Below are 9,972 nucleotides of genomic sequence, written 5' to 3'. Positions count from 1 at the left end.
TCATGATTATATGTAATTCTATTAGGTGTTATGAATTCTTAATCCGTACTCTTACTTCTTAGGTTTCATTCTCTTCACCATACTCAGTTCCGGACATACTACTCTCTTTTCATGCCATTCTATGACTACATATACAACACCATGGATAAGTCATCGGACACATTGTATGAAAACTCACTTGAGGACAAAGAAAAAGAACTAGATGTGGTTCACATTACCCATCTTACCAATCTACAGTCCATCTATCATATCAGGCCTGGCTTCGCTCAATATGCCTCCAGGCCTTATACTTCCACGTGGCAAATATGGATCATCTGGCCTGTGTCATGGCTATCCATGGTCCTCACTTGGGTGTATGGTTCTTGGTTCACTGTTGAGAGGAATGTCATGAAGGAACTCAACATCCAGTCATGGGCCGTGCCAAGATACAACTTCCATGTAAGAATTATGTGAAGTTAACAATACCTTGTTAACCGGAGAAATATAGCCGTTGGAGAGAAGGTAACCAATATATGACCTGCACAGTAGAATTGCGTGTTAGTTAGTACAATAAAAACATCATCTCTCCATGTGATTAAAATGAAGCAATATTTAGACCCAACCTTGATAATTTTCTTACACAATGATGCAGCCACAACACGGGCCACCTTTGAAATATTTCCAGCAAGAAGAACTTGATCTGTGCCTTGGGGGATATTATTGGCAACAGCTGCAGCAGCTAGGCTGGTGCCATCCACCAGTTTTACCCCCAAGTTTGGGAACTTCTGCAGATAGAGTTCCCCACTTCCATTGAGGCTTTGGGACTGTTGGGTTACAGATAGCATCATATTATTGTGAGTGTCATACTCATATATGTTCTACTATTACTGTATATCTAGATTTTCCAAAAACACACATATGTAGTTTGATCAACAGCAGCTACACTGCATCAGTACTTTCTAAATCATGACCATATGAACTGAAGATTAAGAATAGTTTGAAGTTGAACAACTGAATATATATACCTGGTTCAGTAGTCCAAGACTAACGACTTTAGCCCCTTTCTTGTTGGCTTCCCATATGGCCTTTAAAATCAGGCTATTAATTGCTTCCTTCTCCCAGTTCAATCCATACTGCAAAAAGGAAAGGGTGGTTATTTGGTTACCTTCTCTCCAACGGCTATATTTCTCCAGTTAACAAGGTATTGTTAACTTCACATAATTCTTACATGGAAGTTGTATCTTGGCACGGCCCATGACTGGATGTTGAGTTCCTTCATGACATTCCTCTCAACAGTGAACCAAGAACCATACACCCAAGTGAGGACCACGGATAACCATGACACAGGCCACATGATCCATATTTGCCATGTGGAAGTGTAAGGCCTGGAGGCATATTGAGCTAAGCCAGGCCTGATATGATAGATGGACTGTAGATTGGTAAGATGGGTAATGTGAACCACATCTAGTTCTTTTTCTTTGTCCTCAAGTGAGTTTTCATACAATGTGTCCGATGACTTATCCATGGTGTTGTATATGTAGTCATAGAATGGCATGAAAAGAGAGTAGTATGTCCGGAACTGAGTATGGTGAAGAGAATGAAACCTAAGAAGTAAGAGTACGGATTAAGAATTCATAACACCTAATAGAATTACATATAATCATGAAAAGAAACTTAATTTTCCATGATAAAACATTGCCTTGTCTGCTTAGGTTAGAGTAGGATTAAAGAAGAGCCACCGGATAGATTTTTTGTTGTTTACCGAAGAAGTGGAAACACTTACAATGGCGTATATATGAGATACTTGAGAGGGGGGGGGGGGACCATTTGAAGAGCCAACAAGGGACCAAATCGAAGTTGCAGTGGCCCATGTTGTTCATGAAGTCAATGTAAATCAGATATATCTCGAATGTGATAATGGAAGCAGTTCCAGTTAATGCGCAGGTGATCATTGGGATCGAGAACAGAAGTTGATAGGCCAAGAGCTCAGCAAATGGATGGATAACAGCTGCATGAACATAAAAAGATGATGAGTCATCACTCATTAGATTAGATGTACTTGCATGTACCATTTGAGGCAGGTTCGTTGATCAACTCATCGGGGTTTGAGCAGTGATTATTTATCAACTAGATGAACTAAGTTGGTTAATCTGAGAGGGACAAAGATGTACATGTGATGGGCTCGGTGACGATGGAGGCATGATGGTGCGAGTGGTAGCGTGTGTACAGGAAATGGTGGTGTAGCGCACGGTGGAACAAGTAGTAGAGGAGTTCGACGGGACCAGCGTGTAGCACCAAGCAGCACTGCAAAGGTAAGAAGGAAATTATGCATGTGTGAGCAGAGGGACATTATGTATAATCAGATGATGGATTGGCTAGTCGAATTTTACAGGTGTGGTTAATTGGAGATGGTTTAGATGATGCCGAACAGTTGAGGGTGTTGAAATATATTGCCCACCTCCCTCCATTAGTTCAGACTTTTGGATGAGTTGGCTGAAGCATGAATTCACATGGTAATCAGAGCTTCCCTTCCAAAACACATCTAGCCTTTCCTTCCCAGCCGCCATGTCTTCCTCCTCATCCCACGCCACGGCCAATCCCCTCAACAACCAAATCACCGAGAAGCTTACCCGTGAAAACTTCCTTCTGTGGAAGACCCAACTCCTTCCCCAGATACGAGGAGCCTCCCTTTTCGGATACCTAGATGGATCCATTGTCGAGCCTGAGAAAACCATCACCAGCACCGACAAAGATGGCAAGCCTACGAGCATGCCAAACCCGGCGCACGCGACCTGGGTCACCCAGAACCAGCAAGTGCTTGCCTACCTCCTGACTTCGATCTCGAGGGAGGTGCTGACGCAGATGGTCGCCGTGGAGAGGGCGCACGCGGCATGGACCGCTTGGACGAACATCTTTTCATCGCACTCCCTCTCTCGAATCAACAACCTCCGGATCTCCCTCTCCAACGCCGAGAAAGGAACCCAGTCAATCGCGGTCTACTTCGCCAAGATGCGGTAGTTCGCTGATGAGCTGGCAGCTGCTGGCAAACCACTTGGCGAAGATGAACTGATCTCATACATCCTGGCCGGCCTCGACCTGGAATACAACCCCCTGGTATCTGCTCTTGATGCTCGTACTGAACTTCTTACACTAGATGCACTGTACTCCCAGATGGCAAACTTTGATTAGCGCGTTGAGCTTCTTCAATCCTCTGGCAAAGGCGGCTTCAGATCTTCAGCCAACGCCGCTACTTGTGTGCGCGGGCAGCAGCGTGGTCGTGGCATGTCCCGCGGCCGCGGTGGTGGGCGCGGTGGACATGGTCGCGACTCTGGTGGTGCTTCCCTGGCTACAACAACAACAGGGGGCGCCCAGGACCAGGAGGACCGGCTGGTGGGGGTTTCCGCAACGACAATTGCCCCCACTACCAAATATGCAGCAAGCGAGGCCACATTGCCATGGATTGCTGGTACCGGTTCATGAATGACTATCTTGCAGAAGAGAAGTTGGCCGGATCTGCAGCAACCTCATCATATGGGGTGGACACAAATTGGTACGCCGACAGCGGCTCTACTAATAACATCACGGGTGAACTCGAGAAGTTAACCACCCGTGACAAGTACCACGGAGGCGATCAAGTCCACACTACTGATGGTACAGGTATGAATATTAGTCATGTTGGAAATTCCATTATCAGAACCCAAAATCAAAACCTCCATCTAAACAAAATTCTACATATTCCTACTGCCTCACAAAATCTCCTTTCCGTTCATTGCCTTACCCTTGACAATCATGTTTACATTGAGTTTTGGCCTTATTTCTTTTTTATCAAGGATCAAGTCACGGGGAGGGTGCTGCATCGAGGCAGATGTAGAGGAGGTCTCTATCCATTGATTCCATCTAGGACGTCAAATAAACAAGCTTATGGTGTCATCAAGATACCTTCATTGCGTTGGCATGCTCGGCTTGGTCATCCTTCATTTTCAATAGTTCAACGTGTGCTTAGGAATAATAAACTTCTTTGTCATGGGGAGTTAGATGTTGAGTCGGTATGTGACTCATGCCAACGAGCAAAAAGTCACCAATTACCCTATCTAGTGTCTACTAGTGTATCTACCAAACCTCTTGAGTTGATCTTTTCTGATGTATGGGGAGATGCCCCTCTTTCTGTTGGTAGATATAAATATTATGTGAGTTTCATCGATGATTACACCAAATTCTCATGGATTTATCTTATTAAGAAAAAATCTAATGTCTTTGAGGTTTTCCAAAATTTCCAAGCACATGTTGAACGCCAATTTAATGCCAAAATCCTTGCCATCCAATCTGATTGGGGTGGGGAATATGAGAAACTAAACTCATTTTTCCAAAAGCTTGGCATTGCAAATCATGTTTCCTGCCCCCATGCTCATCAGCAGAATGAATCGGCTGAGAGAAAACACCGCCACATCGTTGAAGTTGGACTTGGTCTTCTTGCAAACTCCTCTATGCCATTAAAATATTGGGACGAGGCTTTTCTTGCTGCCACATATCTCATCAATTTACTTCCCAGTAGTGTTATCAATTTTGAAACCCCCTATGAACGTCTTTTTCACAAAAAGCCTACCTACAACTCTCTCCGTGTGTTTGGATGCGCCTGTTGGCCAAATCTTCGCCCATATAATTCTCGTAAGCTTTCTTTTCGCTCCAAACAATGTGTCTTCTTAGGCCACAATCTGTGTCATAAAGTGGTCAAATGTCTTGATATATCTACTGGTCGCATATATATTTCCTGAGATGTCGTCTTCGATGAGAATGTGTTTCCATTTGCGTCTCTCCATCTGTCGTGGAATTGTCACGGCAGATGTCCTTAGTGTCAGGACTTAGTCGCGAGGCCAACGCATCTATGTGGTAGCTTGAGAGGGGTTGAGCGGGACGAGAGACGCGAGGTTTTACCCAGGTTCGGCCCCTCACGGTGGAGGTAAAAGCCTACATCCTACTTCATTGATATTGATGATGATGATCATGGTTATAAGAGTGCTCATCTCGAGAGCTATTGTCTAAACCTAACTTGTCCAACTTATGAAACTTGTGAATCTTCTCTCTTTTGGGGAGCCCTGCCCCTCCTTATATATGTTGGAGGGGCGGGTTACATGTAGAGTCCTATTAGGATTAGGACTAGTCTATCTCTAATACAAACCGGATACAAGTCCAGGTCTTAAATCCTTGTAAGATAAATGTTCCTCATGCCTTTCCTCTTAAACCGGCCCACCGTTAAACGTGAACCGGCCTTCTGGGCCTTGGGCCTTGTCATCCGTCTGTCCCGCTCGCCGGATCACCAGTGAGTCATAATGACCAGGTGGGTTGCTTGTAAACCGCCAGGTCAGGGCGGGTCGCCAGTAACTCGCCAAGTGTCAGCGGGGTCTTCAGATAAACCGCCAAGTCCGGCCGGGTTAACTTCCGGCCGGTTTACACCGCGGGGTATATCCCCGACATTAGCCCCCAAGTTTAGCTTGGATTTATTCATGGTAAACTTATACTGCAATATAAACACAAGAACAAATTTGACAGGTTATGCTCCGGGTTAAGAATTTTTGTAAACCGGTACCTGATCATACTTAAGTCCTTGTTATTTCCTCCTTCCGAGAAATCCGGGTCAACAGACCAGCTTCATAATCAATTTGCCGACATTGGTTTGTCACCGAGAAATATTGTGAAGAATAACTCCTTTGACTCAGCTCCCAAAGCGCCGATTTAAGAAATATGGGTCTGAAAATACTTATCTGATATTCAGCCGGTTTGAAGATGTAAAACTTGCCGATTTAATATTACCAAAATGGTCGGTTTATAAATATTGATGGCACCGGGTCATAATTGTTGTCGACACCGGGTCATGTAATTGATCTTCCTGATTTGCTCAAAACTGATAACATGAAGATGTTCCTCCTTATATATGCATAATACATGTAGCCCCCAAGTCTTAAGAGGACAACATAATGATAACTTAAGACTTGCTCCAATAAGTGTTTCAACCTTGAAGAAATCCGGTTTGTTCATCTCAATCATATAAACTGAATACTCCATATATGTAGCCCCCAAGTGCCGGGTTGTCATGCTTGCAGCAACCTGGGACTTGTAATTGCTTATAAAAACTTCAATCAGTGTAGCCCCCAAGGGCTGGGTCATTATGCAATAATGAGCAGGGACTTTGTAAATATAATCTTGTAAACTTTGAACAGCAACGTGTAGCCCCCAAGTGCCGGCTTAGTAAGATAATAATGAACCGGGACTTGATATATATACTTTAATGAAAATAACATATTATAATGTAGCTTCCATCATAGGGCTCGAACCCACGTCCACAAGGTTAAGAGCTTTGTGCTTTACCAACTGAGCAATGGATCCTTCAATATTATGGACGAAAACTTGTGTACCTTGAATTGTTGACAGGAGCAATTGGTAGCCCCCAAGTGTGACGCCCGGATAATTAGGCTACAGTAATCGCACGTTAATGGTGCCACGTCACACGATTACTGTTGCTAACCTCGCGTTAGTTCGAAACCGATCCAACTTCAAAATTGAATTAAAGGCAAACAACAAAAGTTTTCAGAAACTAAAACTAAAATGTTCAGGTTGTGTCAAATAAATCGTAAGTAGTAATGGTGGAGAAACCACATTTTTGTAAAATATTTAAATGCTCTAAATTAACTAAAACAGCAACTTGAACAATTAATTAAATACCTTTTCAAGTTATAAGGTTACAAACTATTTTAATTAAATGCCAAAATAATATTGGCAGTGGTATATTTGGTAATGCTAGTTTAGGTACTATTTTTATATTTTATAAAAATAAAATAATTAGTAAACAAAATAGGAAACTAATAGACAGTAAAAGAAAAGTAAACAAAAGGTAAAAGGATTTTTTTAAAAGGTAAACAAGCCCCCTGTTCACTGGACCCAAGCCACTAGAGCCGGCCCAGCCCACCCCCCCACACCCGTGGTCGATCCCCTCCTCTCACTGCTCCTCCGACTGGGCGCCTGGACGCGCTCCCACCCGACCGCCTCGCCGGCGACGCTGGGAGGAGGATAAGGCCGCCAGCTCTCCGACGCCTCGTCCCCCTCGCCTCCCACTTGCCTGCTCTGCTCCATTCGCCCCCACTCCTCTCCCTTCCCCCTCCTCCAGATCCATCGAGCGCTGCCACCGCCATCGCTCCACCGTGGCCATGGCCAACGCCCTCCCTGGGCCTTGTCGAGCACGCCCACGCGGCCACCGAGCCCCCTTCGCCTCGCCGACGTGTTCACGAGCTTCGCCATCGCCCTCCTCGTCTTCTGGTGCCACCCGTTGGAGTTAGGCGCCTCTGCTTCGACCGGATCGGGATCGTCTTCAACCTCCAGTCGCCGGCAATCTTCCTCGATTTGAGCATCCCCTGCTGCTCCTAGTCACTCGCCGGGCCTCCGTGTGCCTCCGCGGTGAGCCCCTCTGCCGATTCCTCGCCTTTCCCCTTCGAATCCCTCGCCGTAGGAGTCCCCAACCGTGCTAGGCCGTCTCGTCCGGAGCTTCGCACTCCGCGCTCCTGGCCACGCTCCCCCGAGCCCTTGCCGCATCCGTCCGCGCCCCTGCGGCACCCATGAACGCCCGCCCTGCCTGCTGCCGTCCAGCCGCTCCCCTGCCTCGCGCCCGCGCGCCATGGTCGCATAGCACCGCGGCCACGCGCCCACCGACCCGCACGCTGCTTGCGGCCGCTGCCGTTGCGTGCCTTCGCCTAGCCCCGTGCCTTCTCTGCTGCTGCGTGCTTGCTGCTCACGCACCACTGCTGCTCTGCTGAATCTGCTGCTGCTTACTACTACTGCCGCCGCTGGTTGCTACTATGATGCTGCTCTGCTACAGTAACATTCAGTTACTGTAGTAGTAGCTAGCTTTTGCGCTGCTATGCTGTTTAGTTCTCTGGACAGCCCCTAAACAACAACTCATCAAGTGCTAACATGAGTAAAAATAATATGAGTAGAAAGTACACATGACAAACTCCGTTTTATCCCACTGGACCAAATCCTTTCGATGCCTGGATTAAATCCTATGAAAATTGCAAAATGCTTTGTTGTGTTAACAGGGAACAGAAGTAACCCCTAGCTATGTGTTCCGTGTGTGTGCGTATGTGTATTCTGTGTGTGTGGCCGGCCGTGACTAATTTCCAGCCATGTCCAATTAGTTTAGGATTAATTAGTAGTTAGGTTATCTACTAGTAGATGACATGTGGGACTCCCCCTTGATCAAATTAGTGAGTTGTTTTATTAACATTTGAGACAATGGCATATGGGACCAGCCTACACTATTCATCTTTTGACTATTCAATCTTTGATTAGGTCAACCCACCCCACTGGCCCCACTGGCATACTCATAGGCTAGAGTAACACTAGGAGGCAAAAATAATTACTGTTATAATTTCGAATTAAATTAAATCCAGTAATTTCTAGAAAATGAATTAAAACTTTAAAAATTAATATAAAATAATCCGTAGCTCGGATGAAAATAATTTATACATGAAAGTTGCTCAGAACGATGAGCCGAAACCGAATAGCATCCTGTTCGTCCGCCATGCATCCCTAGCATAGCAAACACGCAACTTTCCCCCTCCGGTTCATCTGTCCGAAAACGCGAAACTCCGGGGATACTTTCCCGGATGTTTTCCCCCTTCACCGGTATCGCCTCATACCGCGATAGGGCACCCCTAGCACCGATACTTGTCATGTCATACATCGCTATGCATCTGTTTGCTTAAATATTTATTATTTCTCCCCCCTCTTCTCTCGCTAGACACCGAGACCGACGCCGCTGCTACCCAGTACGACTACGGTGTTGACGACCCCTCTCTCTTGCCAGAGCAACCAGGAAAGCCCCCCCCTTTGATCACCAGATATCGCCTACTCTTCTCTATACTGCTTGCATTAAAGTAGTGTAGCATGTTACTGCTTTCCGTTATTCCTATCCTGATGCATAGCCTACCCTTGCTAATACTGTTGTTACCATTACCTGCTATCCTACTGCTTAGTATAGGATGCTAGTGTTCCATCAGTGGCCCTACGCTCTTGTCCGTCTGCCATGCTATACCACTGGGCCGTGATCACTTCGGGAGGTGACCACGGGCATATACAATATACTTTACACAGTTACCTTACCTGTGTTACTGTTCGGAGATGGGGGCTGAAGGGGCAGGTGGCTCCATCCCGGTAGAGGTGGGCCTGGGTTCCCGACGGCCCCCGATTGTTACTTTGAGGCGGAGCGACAGGGCAGGTTGAGACCACCTAGGAGAGAGGTGGGCCTGGTCCTGGTCGGCGTTCGCGGATACTTAACACGCTTAACGAGATCTGGGTTTTTGATCTGAGTCTGGCCATTTGGTCTATACGCACTAACCATCTACGCGGGAGTAGTTATGGGTATCCCGGCGTCGTGGTATCAGCCAAAGCCTTCGTGACGTCAGCGACTGAGTGGCGCGCGCCGGATTGGAACGTAAGCCTGCTCTTGTATTAAGGGGGCTAGTTCTGCTTCCGGCCGTGTTCGCAACGTGCAGGTGTGCTAAGGGCGATGGGCCCAGACCGCTGTGCGCTTAGGTTTAGACCGGCGTGCTGACCTCTCTGTTGTGCCTAGGTGGGGCTGCGACGTGTTGATCTTCCGAGGCCGGGCATGACCCAGGAAAGTGTGTCCGGCCAAATGGGATCGACCGTGTTGGGGAATGTGGTGCACCCCTGTAGGGAAGTTAATCTATTCGAATAGCCGTGATCTTCGGTAACAGGACGACTTGGAGTTGTACCTTGACCTTACGACAACTAGAACCGGATACTTAATAAAACACACCCTTCCAAGTGCCAGATACAACCGGTGATCACTCTCTCACAGGGCGACGAGGGGAGGATCATCGGTTAGGATTATGCTATGCGATGCTACTTGGAGGACTTCAGTCTACTCTCTTCTACATGCTGCAAGACGGAGGCTGCCAGAAGCGTAGTCTTCGAAAGGACTAG

The 9,972-nt window shown here is 46.7% G+C and overlaps 2 pseudogenes; one reads left to right on the top strand and one right to left on the bottom strand.

The window, feature by feature from the left end:
- Window positions 1-469: 469 nt before the first annotated feature.
- LOC125554486 lies at window positions 470-2,546 on the bottom strand (annotated as a pseudogene).
- Window positions 2,547-3,027: 481 nt separating this feature from the next.
- Window positions 3,028-3,166, top strand: LOC125555129 (annotated as a pseudogene).
- Window positions 3,167-9,972: the final 6,806 nt, after the last annotated feature.

Source organism: Triticum urartu, chromosome 4 (genome assembly GCF_003073215.2).
Source record: "Triticum urartu cultivar G1812 chromosome 4, Tu2.1, whole genome shotgun sequence".
Classification (NCBI taxonomy): Eukaryota; Viridiplantae; Streptophyta; class Magnoliopsida; order Poales; family Poaceae; genus Triticum; species Triticum urartu.
This window is presented reverse-complemented; position numbering and strand designations above follow the sequence as displayed.